At 37.5% G+C, this 22,660-nt stretch overlaps 1 protein-coding gene and 1 long non-coding RNA gene across 5 annotated transcripts in view; one reads left to right on the forward strand and one right to left on the reverse strand.

The window, feature by feature from the left end:
• Positions 1-22,660, forward strand: part of SH3TC1 (SH3 domain and tetratricopeptide repeats 1) — a 120,537-nt gene that overhangs the window by 23,038 nt on the left and 74,839 nt on the right. The window contains exon 1 of one of the 4 annotated variants that reach the window (XM_074229843.1): positions 9,861-9,996. The exons of 2 other annotated variants lie outside the window; for them this stretch is intronic. The gene's annotated coding sequence lies outside the window, so the exon portion shown is untranslated. Of the gene's footprint in view, positions 1-9,860; positions 9,997-15,222; positions 17,352-22,660 lie in introns of those variants that run through there. One more of the 4 variants, XM_074229847.1, reaches the window with a different exon arrangement.
• The window catches only part of LOC141518124 (uncharacterized), a 120,700-nt gene continuing 113,268 nt past the window's right edge, over positions 15,229-22,660 (reverse strand). The window contains exon 3 of the long non-coding RNA XR_012477095.1: positions 15,229-16,571. This is a non-coding gene — a long non-coding RNA (uncharacterized LOC141518124). The remainder of the gene's footprint in view (positions 16,572-22,660) is intronic.

The raw sequence follows: 22,660 nt of genomic DNA on the forward strand, positions 1-22,660 counted from the left end.
AATGTTTTAATATTTTAATAGTTTAATTATAGAAACATTTATTATTATTATTATCAGTCTCTATATGAGAGTTAGTGCCCAAGTTCTCTGTGCACTTAGGTAGTAGGGGTCCTTTTAAAAGGGACTTCTCTGAAAGATGTCCAAGCTCTTTTGCAATTATTGGGATCAAGTTAAAATTATCAGGATTTTCTTAATAGACTTTGGATGTCAGATGTGGGAGGGACTTCAGAGATCATTTAATCCGGTTTTCTGGTTTCACAGATGAGGAAATTAAAACCCCAATGGCAGAGGGGACTTATCCAAGTTACACAAAGGCTAAGCAGTAGGGTCAGGACAAGAATTTTTAGTACTCTAAACTCCTAGAAGAGCATGCTTTCAATTATGGGAATCCTCCAAGGGTTGATGAGAAAATCAAATAAGATATTTGTAAAGTACTTAAAACAGTGCCTGATATATATAATAGTTGCTAATAAATGCTTATTTCATTCCATCTAATATAAAATTTAAATTTTGCTATTTCAGTTCAATTCAATTTAGTCAATACTGAGTCCCTACTTCTTACTGTGAATTTAGAGTTAACATGGGGAAATGAGGCTTATGCGCATAAACATTTCAATGACAACAACAGTCAGTGCTTAAAATGAGAGATGGCTAGAATAGGACCCAAGAGATCTTGAGTTCTAGTCCTAGCCCTGCCACTAAAGTAGGTATAGTGACCTAAATTATGTGAATTATTTATACCTCTACAGTACTCCATCACATACAGAAGCTATCAGAATGAGAAGAGATCTCAGAGATTAACTTGGCTAACCATTCATTTTACAGATGAAGAGACAGATGCCTAAAAGTGATTAACTCAGGGTCACGCAGGTAGTGAGTAAATTATCCCTAGATCTCCTGTAGCCAAATTCAATCTTTTCTTTTTTCTTACTACTCCAAATCATTTTCCCTCTAAACTTTCACCTTCACATCATAGCATGAAGATTATTTCTAAGGTCCCTCCTGGTTCTGATGGTTTATGAATGTGATTAAGCATTGAAAGATCCAGATTTACAGTACTCTAGGAAGTTCTGGGAAGAGAGGAAGGGAGAACAGTGTGAGTTGGAGGGCTTCCTAGTGGAGGTTAGGCTTGTGCAGGGACTTGAAGGAAGGAATGAGGGTGAAAGGCTATTAAAATGGAGGGACAGCAAGATCATAATTATAAAGGCATTAAATTAGCAAGGGGGTTGGGTTAGTGAGGAGATCAGCTTGTTTGGAAGAGCCTTTAAATGGAGGAGCAGTTGTTACTGTTTGTCCTTTGTTTTTAAAGAATACCTATGACATCATGAGGTGATGTCTTGACTTGTGTGTGAGGCAGTCATCTGCCTCAATCTCTCTTTCAGAGTCATTCAAGTCCAGCTGCAAGACCAAAGTCAGGATCACTGGTGATGACCTAGGATGCAATGGATGACCTTGGTATCTTTGATATCTTACCAAATTCTAAGTACTCCACTGGTCTGCTTCAACTGTCTTCAAGGCCATTGGAACAAGTTGTTATATTCACCCATTCCACTGAAGAAAGTCTTCACATGCTTGGGGTAGACATCCTCTAATTCATCATGAATATGAGGTCCATTGATTACCCTCAACCTGGTTTAACCCATCTGCTAGGGTATGATCTTGTATATGCCACAAATTCTTGGACCCAGAGAAGAATAATAGACTTGTTTGAATGAATGGCCAAGGAGTTTGAAAAATATCACAGAGATAAAGGGAATCAGTTTAAAGCAAATTCTGAACAGATCTCATTTCCCAGAATGACCAATCTCTTCCCCTCCCCCACCTTTGTTCTTAGTTCTGTCACCTGGGACCAGAGAATAAGTTTAATCTTTCTTCTATAACAGCCCCTCAAATATTTGAAGAGATGTCTCATGGTTCCCTGTTTCCCTTAAGTGTTGTCTTCTTTAGGCTAAACAGCCAGTTCCTTCAAATCAGATGGTAGCATGGTATATTGGGAAAGAACACTGGCTATGGACTCAAGGAACTTCCCACCCATCCCACCTTGGATGCTAACTAGTTGTATGAAGTTGAGTAAGTTATTTGATCTTTTAGGTTTCCATTTTCTCATCTTTAAAATGAGAAGACTTGGACTACATAATCTTTGAGATCTCCTGCTTCAAATCAATGAGTCAAAAAAATTGGACTCCCATCTTGGAGCCTCCATTATCTTGATTGCTTTTTTATGGACATACTCCAGCTTATCAGTGTCCTTCCTGAAATCTAAGTTATTGCATAGTTCCATGAATATCTGTACCAATCTCTTCAGTTTTCTGTCTTTTTATCTTCACTTATATTATGATCACCCCACTTCAGACCCCTCTTGCCTGGTTTATATTAAAAGCCTCTCAGCGGATCTCTGCACTTCCATTCTATCTTTCACACAACTGCCAGAATAATCATTTTAAAATGTTACTCTGATAATTTCTGTAGCTCAGAAATCTATAATGCTACTACACTGCCTCTAGAATAAAGCCCAGACTTCTTGGTCTGGCATGTAAGCTTTTCTACAATGTGACTTCAATCTTTTTTCCAAATTTAGGGGTCCAGGGCTGTGATTTCATTGGCAGAGGGAACTCCCAGAGAAGGAAATTCCTTTCACTGATGCACATAGCTACCTCCTCTGCAGCTTATAGTCTTAGAACTTAGAACCTAGAACTTCAAGAGATTAAGTGACTCTATTAGCCAATATTGGTTACAGGCAGAATTTGAAATCAAGTCTTCCCAGTTCTAAGGCCAACTCTCTGATCTTTATATCATGCTGCCTTTTTCAAATTAATAAGATGTTATTAAGTGTTTTATAATGTATAATCAGTCCACAAACATACATTATCTATCTTTTCTATTCTAGGCACAATAGGAGGTGCTAGAAATATAAATATGAGAGTAGAAATAATCCGTACTAGCAAAGAACTTGTATCCTAATGGGAATATAAGTAGACACACACACAAACACACACTCATACAGAATAAATGCAAAATAATTAAATACAACATAATTTGAGAGGGAGACTAATAGTAATTGAGAGGTCAAGAAAAAATCTTTAGAAGGTACTGCTTAAGCTTCACTTTGAAGGAAGAGAGAGATGTTCTGAAGCAGTGGTGAGGAGAGAAAGCAGGTAGACACAAGTTGAATTAAGATTTCTTTGAAGTCCTTTCCAATTCAGGCATTTTGCTTGGTAAGTCTTAGAGTTAGAAGTCAGAGGATGATTTAGTCTAACCCCCTCATTTTACAAATGGATATAGAGACCTGCTAAGATAAAGAGAGGTTGCCCAAGGTCATACAGCTAATCAACACATCAATAAACATTTATTAAGCATCTGCTTTGTGCCAGCCCCTTTACTAAGTGTTAGGGATTCTGAAAAGAAACCAGACAATTCCTTCCCTCAAGGAGCTTACAATCTAATGGGAGAGACAACATGCAAACTACATACTGAATAAATAGGGGGAGGGGGAAATTTATGGCAAAAGCAAAGATTTTAATTTAGACCTAAAGGAAGTTAGGGAGGTAGGAAAGTAGAGCCAAGGAGGGAAAGGTATTCCAGATATGAGGGACAGCCAGAGGGAAGAGTTGGGAGTGGGGTATAAGAAGACCCAGAAAGGTTAGAGAGGACTAGGTTATGAAAAGCTTTAAATGCCAAATAGAGGGTTTTGTATTTGGAGGTAGAGGTGACTGGCAACCATTGGAGCTTATTGAATAGAGGGAGGGGTGGTACTTTGTCAGCCCTACTATTTAGAAAAATCACTTGGGTGCCTGAAAGAAGACTGGATTGAAGAGGGGAGAGATATGAGGCAGACAGATCTACCAGCAGGTTATTACAACAGTGTAGACATGAGATGTTAAGGGTTGGCATTAGTAAGGTACCAATATCAAAGGAGCTAAGGGGGCATAATTAAGAGACATTGCAAAGGTGATATCACCAGACCTTGGCAACAGCTTGGATATGGGGCATGGGGGAAGGTATGAGAAGTCTTGGATGACTTCTAGGTTACCAACTGAAAGGACAAATAAATTACTGTGTCAGGATTCAAACCCTGGCTTCTCTGATTCCAAAGTCAGTGGTTTTTTAAGAGTTGGAATTTGGTGCTCTTATGGAAATGTTTTGCTTGATTACACATTTTTAACTTTTATAAAATTACTTGCTTTCTCAATGAAGAGAAGGGGGGTGGGAAGAAAGGAAAGGAAAACTCAAAGTTTTAAAAATGAATGTTAAAACTTGTTTTTTTTTCATGTAACCAGGAAAAAATAAAATCATATATATATATATATATATATATATATATATATATATATGTATGAAAGAATTGGAATTTGGGTGGAAGATTGTGGGAAAATAAAATAAAGTGATTACTTGTAAGGCAGGAAGGGTCCAGGTTGTAAAGTGTTCTAAATGCCAAACAAAAGACTTTACATTTGATTCTGGAGGTAATAGGGAACTACACTCGGGTTTCTTGGGGCAATGCTGAGCATCCCTCTGGCAGTTGGGTCAGTGCAGCTGAATTGAACTGTGGAAACTGGAGGCAAAGGGGTCAGTGAGAAGACTGTCCCACTAACTGGTTATTTTGCAATACATCCTCCTGGACACAGGGTGCTCATCCTTCCTTCCTCCTCCACCCCTCCTTGGAGCTCTTTGGGGCCAGTAAAGAGGGACTGAAAAAAATCCCCTCCACTCTTAGCCAAGCCTGCAGCTGTAGAGAGTCTGACAAACAGGATACAGAGTAATAATGCCAAAGTGATTCTTGGGGAGGGGAGGAAATATCCTGGGATCCCTCTGATGGTTACAGTTATCGGCCTCTTTTAACACCACTCTCAAATGGACAGAATTCCTAGCTTCCTTAAAGACTAATTCTGGCCACTCTTTCTTGTTTCCCTAAATCCCAGTCTCCTGTTTTCCATGGTTTCTCAGTTTGGTGGCAAAGTAACTAGAATGCTGGACTTGAATTCAGTTCTTAATAGCTGTGTGATCTTGGGCAAGTCATTTACCCTCAATCTTTCCCAGTTTCCTCATTTGTAAAATGAAGATAATAATACTTCTCAGTATGGTTATGGAGATCAAATGAGATATGTAAAGTGCTTTGTAAACCTTAAGGTTTATAGTATATAGAGAAGTTAACCATTACTACTAATTCTACTACCACTACCACTACCACCATCACTATCACTACTACTACTACTACTACTACTACTACTACTACTACTACTTCTACTACTATTACCACTACTATCACTACTACTTCTACTTCTACTACTGTTATTATAGTACATTTCTCAATGTATTTGTTGTATTCCCTTCTACTACTACCACTACAACTACTACTACTACTACTACTACTACTACTACTACTACTACAATTATATTGCATTTCTCAATGTATTTGCTGTATTCCCTTCCACTACTTCTGCCTTTCCACTATTATATTGCATTTTTTCAATGTATTTGTTGTATTCCTTCCTCTCACTATTTGAGATTCACGTCTTCAAGTTTTGCTTAATCCAAATAAAACAAAAGTCTATTAGCTGCTGCAAACCCTTGATAATTGCTTGAGGTGCAGTGGAACATAGTGGCCTCTTGGCCAGTAGGAGGTCCAGTATTAGTGCTGGTATGCAGAATAGAACATAAAGTACTTACTATCTCCATTATTGAATCTCAGCACTGAGAAGCAATTTTGAACACAGTGCTACTCCCTCCAAGGGATCGTGGAATGGAACATGTAGAATATTGGAGCCAGATGGAGGCTTGGAAGTTACCTGGTCACACATCAACATAATACCCTGAAATAATCATGCGGAGTATATCAGAGGTGGAAAGCAGAGATTCTTAATAGTTCTTTGCTGCATACAAGACCTTTATTTTTTTTTTTAAATGAGAAAAGAATGACTAATTTCTAAATTCTATCTTCATAGAAATACCTGTTTCAGGCCTGCACGTGATTAATGTTACACCAACACAATAATACCAAATTATCCAAACTTTTCTCTGGATCCTAGAAAGAGAAGACAGTCAGAAGTTAAAGGGAAGCTATGTCCCCTCAGATAAGCACCAGGTTTATAAGAGTCAGGCTTCAGACACCTACTAGCAGGGCAAGTGACTTAATCTTGTTTACCTCAGTTTCCTCATCTGCATAATGAATCAGTGAAGGAAATGTCAAACTATTCCAGTATCTTTGCCAAGAAAACCAACAAATGAGGTCAAGAATTGAAAGGATTAGAACAACTGAAACTGAATAAAAATGCCCTTCCTGGTGCCATATTTGCATTTATTTATCTATACCACTCTTTGCCTACCTGAGTATAGTCTTTAGTTTATTGACTCCCTTGCTTAGGTATTAGGAGACTGTGAAATAAGAGAAGACTTATCTGTGATTTGCAAGTATTTGTCTTGGCAGCTTTGATTTGAGGGAAATAACTTGGGCATCTAAGACTAAAGTAGGTGGTTAACTAGTTATATAACCTTAGGCAAATCTCTAGGTGTCTCTGGGTCTGCACCCTCTCTGGTTAATTTTTTTTTTTTTTTTTTAGATTTTTGCAAGGCAAATGGGGTTAAGTGGCTTGCCCAAGGCCACACAGCTAGGTAATTATTAAGTGTCTGAGACCAGATTTGAACCCAGGTACTCCTGACTCCAGGGCCCTCTCTGGTTAATTTAAAGGAGTAGACTGGGTGCTCTCTGAAGCCCCATTCAATGCTGACATTCTTGGGGGAGTTTGGAAAGAAGACTTTTGACCCAGCCCTGTGTTTAGGGAGTAGAAGGGTCATCCAAGGAATGTAGGGACAACAGGAAGAGAAGGGTGGAGAAAATTTTGAAACATGATCAAGACCAGGAGTGCCTCTTTGGGGACACCCAGTTTAAAAAAAAAACTAGGATTATTTTCAAATAAGAACATTCACTTTTTTATTTTATTTTATCTTATATTTAATCTGAGTCTTCTTATCTCACCTCGTTTGGAAGACATTCATGGGCTCAATAACAATGCTAATCATTGCGGAAGCTGGGACTTGGTTTGTTTCTGACTGGTTCAGTTCCCCCATTCTTAAGCAGCATGGTACAGTGCCCTTCTCCTATCTCCAGGAGACCCACTAGCTTGGTACTGAACTCTTGTGAACCCCAATTATCTTTATCACAACTGCAACTCAGAACTTCTGAACCCAAGTAGTCCACCAGCTTCCAGCAGAAGGAATCACAAGCCTGTACAGCAAGGATGATAACTTCTAATAGCTACTCTACATACAGTTGGGACTCAGTTCCTTATTACCTATATAATTTGGGGTGAGTCCTTTAACTTGTTCATATTTCAGTTTTCTTCTTTATAAAATAAATGTGATCATGCTAGAACTGCCCACTAGGCTTTTTATAAGACTCAGAGACCAGCTATAAAGTCTGTATTTGAGATTATTATTTTTTTCTCTCTACATGTCCTTTATGTTTTTTGTTTGTTAATTTTATTTTATTTTTCTCCAAATTACATGTAAAAACATGTAAAAAGTACCCAAACCACTTTTGAGATTATTATTGATTCACAGTTCTACTACCCTCTGTTGTTGTTCAGGCATTTCAGTCATCTGACTATTTGTGACCACATTTGAGGTTTTCTTGGCAAAGATACTGGAGTGCTTTGCCATTTACTTCTCTAGCTCATTTATTTATGTTTTATTTATTTATTTATTTTTTTACTTAAAAGGTTTTATTTGTTTTGAGTTTTACATTTTTCCCCTACCCTCCCCCACCCCCACAGAAAGCAATTTGCCAGTCTTTACATTGTTTCCATGTTATACATTGATCCAAATTGAATCTGATGTAGCTCATTTTTTTAAATAAGGAAACTGAGACAAACAGGGTTAAGTGACTTGCCCAGGATCACACAACTCACAGATTTAAATTTAAGAGGGATGAATCTTTTTGACTTCAGATCTGGTGCTCTATCCACTGAACCACCTTGACAGGCAGAGAATACAAAAATTATCATCATTTTTCATAGAAAGAAAAATGTAGCTCAGAGATCAAGATAAGGACCTGACTTCATATCTAAACTCTGATACTTCATATCTATATGGCTTTGGAAAAGTCACTTTACCTCTTTGGAATTCAATTTCTTCATTTTTATAAAATGAGAGGTATTGTATTATAGGGGATAGAGAGCCAGTCTTAGAACTAGGATGTTCCATGGGTTCAATTGCTACCTTTGACATATCCCAATTCTGCACAAGTCATATAGCCTCTTAAGTTCCAGGCAACTTGAGGAAAAGATGGTAACCAACACTGGTGGTTGTGCAATGAATAGAGTACTAGATCTGGAGTCAAGAAGAAATGAGTTCAAATCCAACCTCAGACACTTAGATGATAGAGTGAGAATCCTAAGGACTATAACATTAGAGCTGAACAGATCCCATGACACCATTTCACAAATGAAGAAATCACGGTTTAAATAAGGAAAATGTTTTGCCCAAGCTCTACTCATCTATTAAGACAAAGAGCCAGAGTCCAAACCCAGACCCTCTAATATCAGATTTAGTGTTCTTTCTACAATGTTCCAAATGGGCTTGTGGTCCCCTCCAGTCCTAAAATCCAAATTCCATGATTCTTGGCTTTGTGCTCTCGGTGAGCAAGGAGGTATAGGAATTCCAGCAAAGCTGGGAACCAATTTAACTGTTATTATGCAAGAATGCAGCATGTTAGCCCTAGCATGTGATCATTGTTCAACAATCTAGAATTTATTCCAGATGAGTCACTCTAGATTGTCAGAGCTAGATGAGAACTTAGAGACTTTAGGTACCTGAAAGGAATTGATAGGTACCTTAAGAGACTAAATATGACCACCCTAAAATAATAAGTAGCTATTATTTCTATAATGCTTTATCATTTACAAAGTGATTTCCTCGCAAGAAGTAGGTAAAATAGTATACAGTCAGAGAATTTCAGAACAATCTCCTCTAAACTTAAATTAAAGATCATAGATTTAACATTGGAAGGGATCTTGGAGGACATCCAGTCTAGTCTTGCTCCCTTTCCTCCTTTTTTTAGATAAACTTGAGGCCTAAAGGAATTGATTTGCCCAAGATCATTCAGTTAGGAAGTGTAAGTAATAAGACTAAGACTCAGTCCTATAGGTCTTGACTTCAAGTCCAATGTTTGGTCATTACATCAAACTGTCTCCTAGCTAGTTCCTCCTCTGGATTGGGAAGGTTCTTGTTTCAGCTGTACAAATAAGATTATGTAAACAGCAGTAGTGCTTAAAAAATGTAAACCACTTTAAAAAAGATCATCTAAAAGGCAGGAAGTTTTTATAACACAAATATTAAGATGATCAGAGAAATAATATGTTTTGCCTACAGTCACACAGCTAGTTGAAAGCAAAGTTAGAATTTGAACCCAGGTCTCCTGACTCACTATATTCAGCCTTCTTTCCACTGTGGGTGCTTTGGCTCCAAGTAAAACATGATTTATCCCCTTTATCCAGCTGATTAAAAAAGCTAGAAAAGAAAACTTGCAGTCCAAGCTGACCAGGCTTCAAAAGAATAGATAGAATATTTAGCCTATGGAAAAGCTGTATAGTGAGGGGGGAAAAGCATGACTCAATCCAGAATGAAGACTAGGTACCCAGACTTCCCCAATTCTTTACCACTGATTTCCCCCTTCTCCAGGGGAAATCTTGTGGCTTGGCTTCCATTTCAGAACAAATTAAAAAAGGTGTTCTAAAACAATCAGTGCCTAGAATAGAAGCACAAGAAACCTGGCTGTCTGGGGCAATGTATGGAATCATCGATGAGTTAATGATCAACTCTTTAACCAACCAGCTACCACGCTGAGCGGCCCATTCCTTTGGCAGGTCAGTTAAAAAAGGGTGGCCAGGAAGGTATGAGTACACATACAGGAAGTCCCTGCCAGTGGGGTTGGAGCTGAAACTGGGCTGGCTGTGTGGACAGGCACCAGGGTCCCGGAAAGATGAAGCGCCCTCTGACAAGGTAGGCCACCAGATGTGGAGTGGAGGGGCTTGGGGTGTGAGAGATTGTTTGTGTCCTTGAGCAAGGGGCCCTGTTCTTTCCGTTCTTAGATGTAATTTCACAGTAAGTGACTGAGGGGTGGAGGTGTCTATAGCAGGAAGGAGTTTCTTCTTCTTCTTAAAATCATATTTTCCTCTTTCCCTTCTTTTTTCTTTATCTTTCTTTTTGTCCTTTCCTTCCTTCTTTCTTTTCTCCTCCCCTCTTTTCATTTTCCCCCCCTAATTGTCACTTATTTTTAAATAAAATGAATTCCAGGAGAGGCAGATGGGGTCTAATGGGCAGAGAGCAAGCCTTAAAATCATGCTTCTGGGCTCCTAACATATATAAGATTGTGTGACCCTGGACAATTTACTTAATCTCTAAGTGTCCTATATAACCCACCAAGATTTTAAATATAAATCAGGTGGAGAGCTGCATTGAAGGAGGGAGTTTCCTCACCCGAGAGTCCTTTATATAACTGAAATCATAAATGGTTAAAACACTCCCTCCCCAAATGAATTCTTGACAGCTTCCATAATTCTCCTCCTGTATCTACCTTCATTCTCTGGCTCTCTATCCTTCTGCCAATTTTTGAATGACTATAACAGATCTGTACCTTTTGATTCAGGTATAAGGAGGGCTACTGCAGTCTGAGGACCTGGACTCCTGTTATAATAAATATAACAGGAAGAAATAGAGTGAGGTTGGGGGTCAAGTGATTAGGGGCTCTCCTCTCACATCTGCTATTATCTACATCAGTGGTGTCAGACAGAAATGGGGGCTATTAATCCATATATAAGTATCCCTGCAGTATATTGACTGACAGTTGTAAAATGTAATATTATCTATATTGGATGATATTTTTATTTCTTTTATTAAATATTTCCTGATTGCATTTGAACTTGGTTTAGGCTGCATTGAGATCTCTGGTTTACATAATTAAATAGAAAAATTGTCTATTAAGGTCATCATCTGAGCTCTAGGCTAAGATCCAGGGGGAGATGTCTTGGCATAGTCACTTCACTTCATCCCTGAATTCTACAGTTTCTGCATCTGTGAAATGTTGACAAAACCTTTCATTGCCTTCCTCAAATGACATGTTCATATGGTACTTAAAAGTTCCAAACCCTATACAACATAGCCATATTGTGAGGTATAAATATAATCATTTTGCAGGTCAATAAAGTAGAACTTCAGAGTAGGGGAAGGTACTCAAGGTCAATCAGCTAATCAGTGGCAAAGATGGGTCATTAACCCAGGTTTTTCTGATTCCAAATTCACTGCTGTTTTCATAGTCCCTTGAAAAGTTAGGTGGCATTTCAGGTGGCTTTCTTATGTAACAGAGTATTATTGTCAGGTCCCTGAAGAAAAATTTCTTTCATGGGTAAGAGAACTGGTAAGAGAACTATAAATCTGTTGTAACTAGAAGACAAAGTGAATATGTAAAATTTAAGCAAAGTACACTCCAAGGACAACTAGGTGGGGCAGATGGAGGATTGAACCTGGAATCAGGAAAGCTGGTTCAAATTTACCCTCAGATACTGTATGTCCCTGGGCAAGTCACTTACTTTTTTTTTAGTTTTTTTTTGCAAGGCAATGGAGTTAAGTGGCTTGCCCAAGGCCACACAGCTAGGTAATTTTAAGTGTCTGAGGTCGGATTTGAACTCAATACTCCAGACTCCGGGTCCGGTGCTCTATCCACTGCGCCACCTAGCTGCCCCAGTCACTTACTTTTGATTGCCTCAGTTTCCTCATGTGTACAATGAGCTGGAGAAGAAAATGGCAACCACTCCAATATCTTTGTCAAGTAACCCCAAAAAAGGTTGATGAGGGGTTGTTCACAACTGAAAATGACTAAACAAAACAACAATTCAAAGGACAATGGTCATTAAATCTCTAATGTAGTAGTCTGTAGTTTATAAAGAATATTTTCCTCTAAATCTTCCTGAACCTTAGTGCTTCCTCTCTAAAATGGAGGTAGAAATATTTTTTCTACTTCACTGAGTTTTTCAATGACTTACCCAAGATCATATACAATTAGTGATTGGCCAAGTCAGGACATCTGACTTCCTAATTTCACTGTTTTCCCAATATATACCACTCAGTTTTATGGTGATCTTTAGAAGAAAGCCTTCTAAGCAAAGTCAGTGGTAGACCTCTCCAGCAAACTGATTACAATAGCCATCATCTCTTTCTTTATAAAGGACCTCTTGGTATTATCACGCCTTCAGAGTGATAATCTTTCAGGTTTATTGTCTGTTTTGCTCATTTCAGTTTTGAGCAGATGGGATATTGAAACTCATGATCATGGTGTCTCTTCATAACTCAAAATATTTGATGTGAATTCAAAGCACATCCAAAACTGGCACAAGTCCATTTTTTCCCCAATAAGTTAGCTAGAGAGGCACTGGACCATAGAACTGCCATCAGAATAAGAGACAGGGGACTTAGTTTCTAGCTTGACTTTTGCCCTGGTACCTGACCATGAGCAAATTGCTGTCTCCTTTCCCACTTTGCCATAGTTTTCTTATCCATAAAAATGGGGCAGTTGAACCCCTGAATTGTGAGGTCCCTTCCAACTTTGACGTGTTTGGTTTCCTCTATTCTCCTAGCTCAATTGGCTTAGGTCCTTGCTAAGAGGGTAGGAGGGGAGCCAGTCCAAGGAGGATGGGCATAGCATCAGCAGAACCACTGTGGAATTAGAGTTGGAGCAAAAAAGTGGAAGATGAGTAGAGAAACCACAGAAGTTGATAGAAACTGGCTCCATTAACACCTTCTGTGGTTTTCCCACATTACCTATCACCCTTGTGAAAAAATGGAGTTGGTAAGGATTCTGGCAAAACAGGAACTGATATAGAAAAGAGCAAGTAGAATCAGAAAAGCAACAGATACAATGTAAATGGAAAGAATAAAAATGGAAATTAATATTGTCTTTGGGGAGTTTGGGAAGAAGTGAGAATGTGTGTCCCTTCCTTCTTTACAGATGGTAGGGATTATGGATATGTAATATGCCATATACTGTCACATTATGTTGATGTGCTCTTTGGCTTTGCTCAAATGTTTTTTCTTCCTTTTTTATTCTATTATGAGGAATAATTCTCTCATGGGGAGGCGGGGAGGAAGAAGGATATTAATTTAGACAGGAGTAAAATAATTTAAGAAAAAAGGATTCTGGCAAAAAGTTCTTGAAAACTTTAGGAATACAAAACTAGATCTTAAAGGATTTTTAGGGATTATCTGTTTCAAGCTTGACATTTTAAAGAGAAGAAATCTCAAGTCCAAACAGGAGAAGGTAAGGTCACATAGTAAAATGTAGAGACAGAGTTGGGTTTAGAGTTGCAAACTCCTCACTCTCAGTCCCATTCCACAGTTTGTATTTCCTTTTGTTATCCATGTCCTTGTACATTAAGGGAAAACTTCCATGGTTTCTCATGATACTAAATTAACTAAGGATAATAAATAAAGATAAAGGAGGATGTTAAGACTTCTGTCTGTCTCGACTCTTCTTCCTCTTAATGAATGAATGTATATATAAGGCCAAACCACCAAAGGATTCTCTTATGTCTTGGATGATGAGGTCTCTTTCCTGAGCACAGCAGGGGCTGTGGTATAAATTAAAAAAAAAAAAAACTATTGTGGTACACTAGAGAGAATCTGGGATCGGAGATAGAACATCTGCGTTCTTGACTCTGTGATTAACTGAAAATGTGGTCCTGGACAGGGCGCTTCATTTACCTTCCCTCAGTTTTTGTAATTATAAAACAAAGGGGTTGAATAGCTTTATCTCTAATATCTAAGTTGTAACATTTATGTTCTAAGGTCCCTTTCTTTCATCCCTAACATTTTATATTCAATGTTCTCAAGTCCCTTCCATCTTTAGTATTATGTTCTCAACTTCTTCTAGCTACCAAATCCCATGTTCCCTAAGGACCTTTACAGTTCCAAAAGACCATACTCCCTAAGGTCCCTTCCAGTACCCCTAAAGACTCATCAGTTCCAACATTCAGTGTCTCAGAAACCCTTCCATATTTGACAATTTTAAGTGGATTCATTTTAAGGAAGAGGGAATATGCAAGAAATAGCAATATCCTCAGAAACTAGTCTCACTTCCTCATCATCATGTCAAGTTGTCAGAATGAAACCATATCAAGGGAAGCAGAAGAGCCTTCTTCATTTTAGATGTAAGAAAAATGAGGCATAGGGAAAGGAAGATGCTAAAGGGAAAGTCCTAAATGGAAGGTGATCCCAAGTCCCCTGATTCTATACTCAGGGTTCCTTACAATTCTCAAAGATACTTCTTGCACAATGTTGCTTCTGATTATTCGCTCAGATGAGAAGATTTTAGCCATTAAACTGCCTATGGAACCAGAGTCAGTCTTAAGACTAGTCACTAGGATGCAACTGGGGGCTTTAGATACATATGTCTTTTCCTTTCAGAGAAGATCTAGGAAGCATCTTTGGTACTGAGTAGGTGGAAGAAAAGACCCAAGTACTCAGAGGGGGAATGATTTTATAGCCTAGGAAGCAGTAGGTGTTTATATTGACAGGGCCAAAAGCAGGGATTTTCATGATAATTCAATTCTCAGAGGAAAATAGTGAATAAGCATTCATAATGTTCATACTATGTGTCACTCATTAAAGGGTTTTTTACAAATATTAACTTATTTGATTTTTACAACCATCCTGTGAGATAGGTGCCATTTTACATTGAGGAAACTGAGGCAAACAGGTTAAGTGACTTGCCCAGGTTTACACAGTTAGTAATTGTCTGATGTTGGATTTGAATTCAGGACTAATACATAATATGATAAATATAATAGAATAATCCATATAGTATATATGTACATATATCTTATAATAAAGTATGTTGACACATAAAATATTAGAGTTTGAAGGGACTTTAAAAATAGTTCCTAGAATTTCAAAACTGTAAGGGATTTTTAGAGATTATTTAGTTGAGCTTTGCTATTGCTTTGTTATTCTTTTTTTTAAATAAATTTCCATCATTATCTTTTTTTTAACATTGTTAAAATTTCTCTCAAGATCACGCCTCTCTTATTTAAGAGAGCTATTCATTTTTAAAATTCTTTTTTGAAAGAAAAAAGAAAAAGAAAAACTAGAAAAATTGATAAATATATTAAAAAACCTTGAATATATATATATATATATACATATATATATATATATATGTATATATGCAATATTTTACCCGCATGAACCTCCCACTTCTGCAAAAGAACAAAATGGCAGTGTTCTTCCCATCTCTTTGTTGGAGTCATACTTATTCTTTGTAATTTTGCAACATTGACTTTTGATTGTTTTCTAGTTGTTCTTTCCACTTTATAGCCATTTCTGCATATTGTTTTCATGGTTCTGCTTCTTTCACTCTGGATAAATTCATGTTAATCTATCCAAGATTCTCTATGCAGCCTAGTAATATTCCATGACATCCATGGCCACAATTGATCTAGCCATTGACTGACCAATCATTTAGCATTATTAACACAGTTTCATCTGCATTATTTTCAGTTTTTGCTACCATAAAAAAGAACTACTATAAACATTTTAGGGTATGTGGGGACCTCTCACATTTTCTTTTTGATGAAGAAACAGAGTTTCAGAGGAGCTTATGACTTGCTCAATCATTCAGCAGTTGACAAGAATAAGGATTAGAACTTGTTTCCTTAATTATAGTCCAAAACTGCTTCTACCACCACTTATCCTAACTCTACATTTTCTGTGTTCCACAGTTATTTAAGAAACTAGTGAGAGAGGCCCTTCTAGCCAGGGTCCCATGTACCTGATTGTACTATCCTCAAAAACCTTTATGTAGCTGTGTTTGCTAATTGGGAAGGAAAATGGTACAATGGAAAGCTCAGGACTATGAAGTCACTAAAGGTCCTGGGGTCAATCCTTCCTTTGACATTTACTGTTTATATGGGGGAAGTCATTTAACTGACCTGATACTCAAGTTTTCTTATTGGTAAACTATGAGTTGGATTATTTGGCCTCCTTATGTTTCCTCCACAGATAGATTTATGATTCTATTGTGTTGATTAGATAAGAAAATCACCTTCACTTTTACCCAAGGTAGTCTAGAAAAAAGTAGGAAAATATTTTTCCTTTACCAAAAGATGACTGATTTGGAAGAATTAGGTTAATTATCCTGCCAATTGGGTAAAATTTTTTGATATTGAATTGATAGTGTTTGTGAGATAGCTTATTATGGGGACTTGGATTGAAATACAATATTTGACATTTCTTAACTTTATGACCGTGAGCAAGTACCTTTGCAGTTTCTGAGAGGTTTCTTCTTCTGTAGAAGGGAAATAATACTTGCACTATTTACCTCTAGGAATTATTGCAAGGAACAGAAAAAGACCAAGGTCTCCACCGCATCCTCAGCTGTCACCAGTTGTCCTGGTCCATGTCTGGCCTCTAGACTCAAATGGCTTAGGAGGAGGAAGTGAGGCTAGTGTCTTTGCATGGTCCTCTCTCACTTACATCCAAGTCACTTGTATGTTATGGTATCACCTCCCTGATGTCATGGTCCTCTTCTAGGAAAAAAAAGGACAAAGCAACAGCAACAACAATTGTAAGGAACAAAAGTGTATATTCACCAGTCAATAAGCATTTATTAATCATCTAAGGGTTAGACTCTGTGCTAAATTTAAACTCTAATATAGGGAGGACAACTCTGATGGGTTGGCCATGTTATTTGAATGCCAAATGTATGCTTACCTAAGAAAAAAAAATGTATTTTATGAATAATTCACACAAGACAAGCATTTACATGGTGGTCAGAAAAAGCTAAAAAGCAATACAAAGACACCTGATGATTTCTGAGATTCCACCAAACTCCAAACTCTGTGATCCTATTTATCCTTCATCATGAAATCGGCAGAAAGATTTGGGAGTTTAGGCCTACATTTGTCTATGGAGGTAGTGGTTTACCCAGGGAGGCCTCCTCAGAGCTTGTTTGAACAGGAATTTTGATCTTTAACTACAAAGATTTAGGAGGTCAGAGAAAGCCACTGAAGTGAGACCAAACTGGTTACTTAAATCCTTGTGATTCTTCAGGTTCTCCACACCCCACTTCAGGAAGTACAGAAGTACAGTATCTTTGGAATGTACTTGGAGACATTCCACTGCCCTGGGAGGAGTTCGGTGAGGAGAGAGCAGTGGCTGGGCCTTCCTCCCCTCCCAGGTCTCCCTGGGTCTCCCTTAGAAAGGAGACTGAAGTAGCCAAACCTGTCCTGTGCTATGGGAGCTGCCTAGTACAGGAATGAGGAGACATGGATTTATTCTTGACTCTGCCACCACCTGGAAGTAAACAGGTAGCTTCTCTCTTCTCTGTACAATGAAGACACTGGACTAAATGGTCTGGGATAACCCTTTTAGTTAGTTTAGATGACCCTTTGTGATCTAGTGACTATGAATCAGATATTGGGAAATGCCTTCTTCTCTTCTCCTTTCCTATGTCTGAGTTACACTTCTTGTCTTTATAGACACATTAACAAGGCTTGTCTAACTCAGGGACTGATTGATGACCTAGAAGAGAGTAGCACCCAGATAAATAAAGAGCTGGATCAGGAGCTTGTTTTTAATGATTTATCCTTGGGGGGCTTGGTTTATTTCCTGAGTCTCCACAGCCTCCACATACTCAGCCTGCCTCTCCAGACTATGATGAGTTGGCTATGCTGACTTCCTTTCTGGCTCTACCATTCTTCTTTGGTTCCCATATTCTACCATATATCACAAGAAGCCTGGGGAGGGATGGAGAGTTGGAAGGGGTATTTTCATTCTATTATCAACTCAATGGTTGGCATTATGCAAGTCACCTCATAGAATACTGGTAGAAAGGGAATCACAGGATGAACAATTCCATTCATACCTGATGAATGAATGAATAAAAGAAAGCATTTATTATGTACTTATTGTATGTTGAACATTGGCAATAAAAATTAAAAAAATAAAGTCCTTAACCTCAAGAACCTTACATTCTAACATCTTGCTCCCCTAGATGATGACTGTTGAGGCCAAGCTGGAAGAATGGTTGGTGTTTGGGGTGGCACTGTTATTCCCTATATCCTGGGCTGTATCCACCCTGGTGTAAGGGGAGGTAGTAAACAAAGTGGTAGCAAGTGATTGACCTGCCTGACACATGTTGCCTCTTATCTCTACCTCACAGTGCCTTGCTAATTCAACTAGAATAATTTGCTTGCTTGCCTTATCTAGAACAGGATAGTCAATAATAATCAGAATTGGGGTTGACAAGTGTCGAATGGTGGATCTCTTCTACATCGGAAAATATGTACTGTTGCTACTTTTCTTACTAGACCATTTTAGTAAATGCTTTGGCTTTGAACTAACTGTATTTTGTCTGACTGCTGAAGATAAATACTCCAATAGAAGCTCATAGTTTGAAGGCAGAGATGGGAATGTCTGGCCCAAAGACCAGTTGGTCTGGCATTGCCATAGCAACCTCATGTGGGATTCAAAATTCAATAAAGCTAGGAGGTTTTAGGGGTAAATTGATGAAATGTTTGACCAGAAATGACAGGCAAGTGTTGTTCTAAATATCCAAATGACCTTTGGTAGGAAAAAAAAAGGCTCCCCACCCTCTTTTAAGGGAACAGACTAAAAGAATAATGAACCTAGGTTAGTCTAGGGACTCTTACTTGTGAACTGGGGCTCCAGTGTGCTATACTAAGGTCATTCCCCACCCCAATTAGAAGTGATTCTTTCCTTCCATGAACTTTGTTGGTCACTGTTAGACTCTTCAGATAATTGTGAATTATTTTTTCTGTCCAATGAGATTAGAAGTTCCTTGAAGGCAAAGAATATTACTTTTTTATTTTTCTCTCAGTATACAAGTACAGGATACTATACATGATAGATAGCTAATTAATTAATCAATTTTTCTAATATAATATAATATAATATAATATAATTAATATAATATGATATGATATAATAGGATATAGTAGGATATAGTATGATGATATAGTAGGATATAGTATAATATAATATATACCTAGTCATTCTATTTACATGTTTTAGGGAAGAAAATTCTCCAGTTTTTGGCCTAAAGGCAAAAGTTTTGAACAACACCTGGTGATATCCATTCTCCTCTCTTTTTTCCGTCTTTTATTTATTTTCAATCAAGCTTCTTAATTTAATTCTGACTCATTTCCCCTCAAGTTCTGGATTGCTGTTTTGAAATAAACAAGTGAAGTTTGCCCACCTGCTGATCTCCATTTGTTCATAAGGCATCCATTTGTTCAGAATTGAAGCAGGAAGAGACCTTAGCTCAGTTGATCCAGTTTTGCCATATGACTTATGAGGAAACTAGAGTTTACAGATGGGTCATGATCAGTCCAAGATAACTTGATTATTTAAGTTCAGCCACATGAAAGTGATTTTCCTAAAGTGCTATTTTGCTCTTTTCACCTTTTTTTTTACCTCAATAAACTCTAGTGGTTCCATACTGACTTCAAGATCAAATAGAAAATGCTCAAAAAAGAAAACAAATAAATAAAAATTTCAAAAAGAAAGGGGAAGTTAGGTGGAGCAGGTGGATAGAACACCAGCCCTGGAGTTAGGAGGACCTGAGCTCAAATCCGACCTCACACACTTAACTGGGCAAGTCACTTAATACCATTGCCTTAAATAAACAAAAAAATTTTTAAAAAATTTCAAAAAGTGCTCTGATTGGTGTTCAAAGTCCTTCTTAAGCTATTCCCCTCCTGTATCTCCAGTCTTCTTACTCTCCAACACATACTCTTTGATCCAGGGACACTGGCTAGTCTATGATCAAGATACTCCATATATTGACTCTGAGCATTTATCTCTGACTTCCCCTAAAATTTTCTTCCTCTCTGTCTACTGATTCCCTTGGCTTCTTTTAAGTCTCAACTTAATTCCCATCTCTTTTATAATTCTAGTGCCTTCCCTCTTAATTGTTTCCTGTTTTCCTTGTCTATAGCTTATTTAATATATATATATATATATATATATATATATGAACTTATAGTCCCCTCCATTAGAATGTTTCTTGAAAGCAATGACTATCTTTTGCTTCTTTTATATCCCTACAATTTATTGCAGTACCAGTTACATAGTAAATGTTTAATAAATGTTTATTAATTAAGTGGAGGAGCCAGGACTAAAACTGGTTTTCTATTATTTTTGTTGTTAGGATGTTTCAGTCATGTCCAATTCTTTGTGATCCCATTTGAGATTTTCTTGGTAAAGATACTGCAGTAGTTATCCCTTTCCTTCTTCAGCTCATTTTACAAATGAGGAAACTGAGGCAAACAAGGTGAAATTACTTGCATAGGATCACACAACTAGAAAGTGTCTGAGGCTGTATTCTTCTATACTATGCTGCTTCTCTTGTGCAGATTTATAATAAACATAATATCTAAGTCATGTCATCATATATATGACAACATGGCCCTCTTTGCTACAAAAAATAACTGCTACCACTACAAGCAAGTTATTGATTCTTCCTGTCTTCAGGCTTGCCATCTTCCTTCTCTCTCTCTCACCCCATCTTATATATTGAGTTTTCAGGTCTTAAAACTGTTTATGTGGAGTGATACTTTGGAGATAGGAATTCCTTGTATAAAATCAAAAGAAAGAAGACATGATAGTGAACACTAATATATAGGTGTATATTAATTTATATATAGGTGTATATTAATTTATATATATATGTTAAATAGCATTATATATCTAATATAGAATGGAAGATCCTTGGGGATAGGACCTAGTTCAAAGTTTGCCTCTGAAAAACCAGTGGCCAATACAGAGTTGATACTTAATAATGTTTGTTTAATTTGTTTGGTCTTCACAACCCTGGATGGCAGAAACTAAAGATACTCTCATCACCACTGTACAGATAAGGAACTTAGTAAGATCATGAAGTTTGCTGGACTGAGATTACTTGTTTCCAAGCCTACTAAGTCTACTGAGTCTAAGTTTTTAATGAGTAGACTTAGAGCTGTGCACGTAATCATGATAAGGGGAAAAGTTTATTTTCCAGAAAGTATAAAACTAAATACCCAATTTTTTATGTTACAAAGGGATAATTTCTGCTTTTAATTCTTGGGCGGGGGGGGGGGGGTATTTCAAAAAAGACAAAACCATGGCAAGAAAAATCCCTCCTCCCAATCAGTTCTCTTATTTTTGTTTGGAATTTGAAATGTGTTTTTTATCCAATACATACAGAGCTGATGTATGAACTAGGGGAAGGGAAGAGGTGGAAAGAGGGCATGTCAGTTGCTTTTAAAGGAAAGATAATATAATAACATATCTGCAATGTGCTGGGGAATTCAGAGGAGGAAGACATTGGCTGGGGGCATTGCTTTGGGTGTGCATTGAGGAGAATCAAGAAGTCTCCAAGAGGAGGCACCTTTCAGAGAGGTATCCGCTCATGTTGGAATGCTGTAGCACATGAAAAAAGGTAGGAAGAGATCAGGGAAAGTCACCAGAAGAGATCTGAAAATTAGGGAGTTAAGAGTAATAGCAGTTTTCTTTCTTTTGCATAATACTCTGATAGCCACCTCTTTAATAATAGAAATAATAATATAATATAATAACAGTAACAATAATAACTAACATTTCTATTAGGCTTACTCTAGTAATAGAGGGGGAGAGATTAAAGATCCCTGAGAGAGGGGGATGATAGAAGGGGTGACCTGTTGGAGGTGGTGGAATGTCAAGGAGATACTTATGCAAGGTGTGGCCACTGAGTAAGGCCACTTTTTCAGTTTGAAGGAGGAGAGAGGGACTGAAGGCCCCTGAGCGATGGCAGGTGAGGATAAAGGGAGAAGAGGAAACTCACAACCAACGACTTTTTTTTTTGGTAAAATATGAGAACAGTCATAAAACATGAAGCCCTTAGATGATAGAACATGAAATATTAGAGCTGGGGGCTTTAGAGACCTTGTCCAACTTACTCATTTTACAAACTAGGAATGAGACCTAGGTAGTAGCAACTTTTTAAGGGTTAAACTTCCAGTGATTTTTTAAACACTGGAGATTCTTAAACAGAGATCAAATGACCAATTGTCAGGGATAATGGGGATGAGGTTCCTGTTCACATATAGGTCAAATTAGATCAGTTTTGTACTCCCTTCTGGCTCTGAGACTCCCTTCTTAAGGTAGCACAATTTTTAAAATGTTGGTGTCTTTTTTTTATATATCATATTTACCAATGTAATTTCCTTCTCTTTCTAACTTTCTTTCCCAACAAGCTATCCTTTATAAAGGGGTCCTGCATGAGCTTTAAAAAAAATACTTTGATAACTTTATTTTCATATAATTGTATTCCTTTTCAACATAATTATATATTGTTCTGATATATGGTCAAAGACTTCACCCAGATTGTCAAAGGGATCCTTTCTGTATCATCCCTGCTCCCACAATTGAGCCTACATTCCTTTAACTGATAGTTCATTTTATTTTTGTCTTTGTTGCCTCAGCATTTAACAGAGTACCACAGACCTAGTAGTCTCTTAAAACATATTTGTTAACTCAAATTGCTTTTTTTGTAATTCTTCTATCTTTCTCCCCCTTATAAAATAGATTCCTTCTTCCTGCAAGTGATGAATTGCCTTTAAGAAGATGTTTCCCAATA

This window comes from Macrotis lagotis, chromosome 3 (assembly GCF_037893015.1).
Source record: "Macrotis lagotis isolate mMagLag1 chromosome 3, bilby.v1.9.chrom.fasta, whole genome shotgun sequence".
Taxonomy (NCBI): Eukaryota; Metazoa; Chordata; class Mammalia; order Peramelemorphia; family Peramelidae; genus Macrotis; species Macrotis lagotis.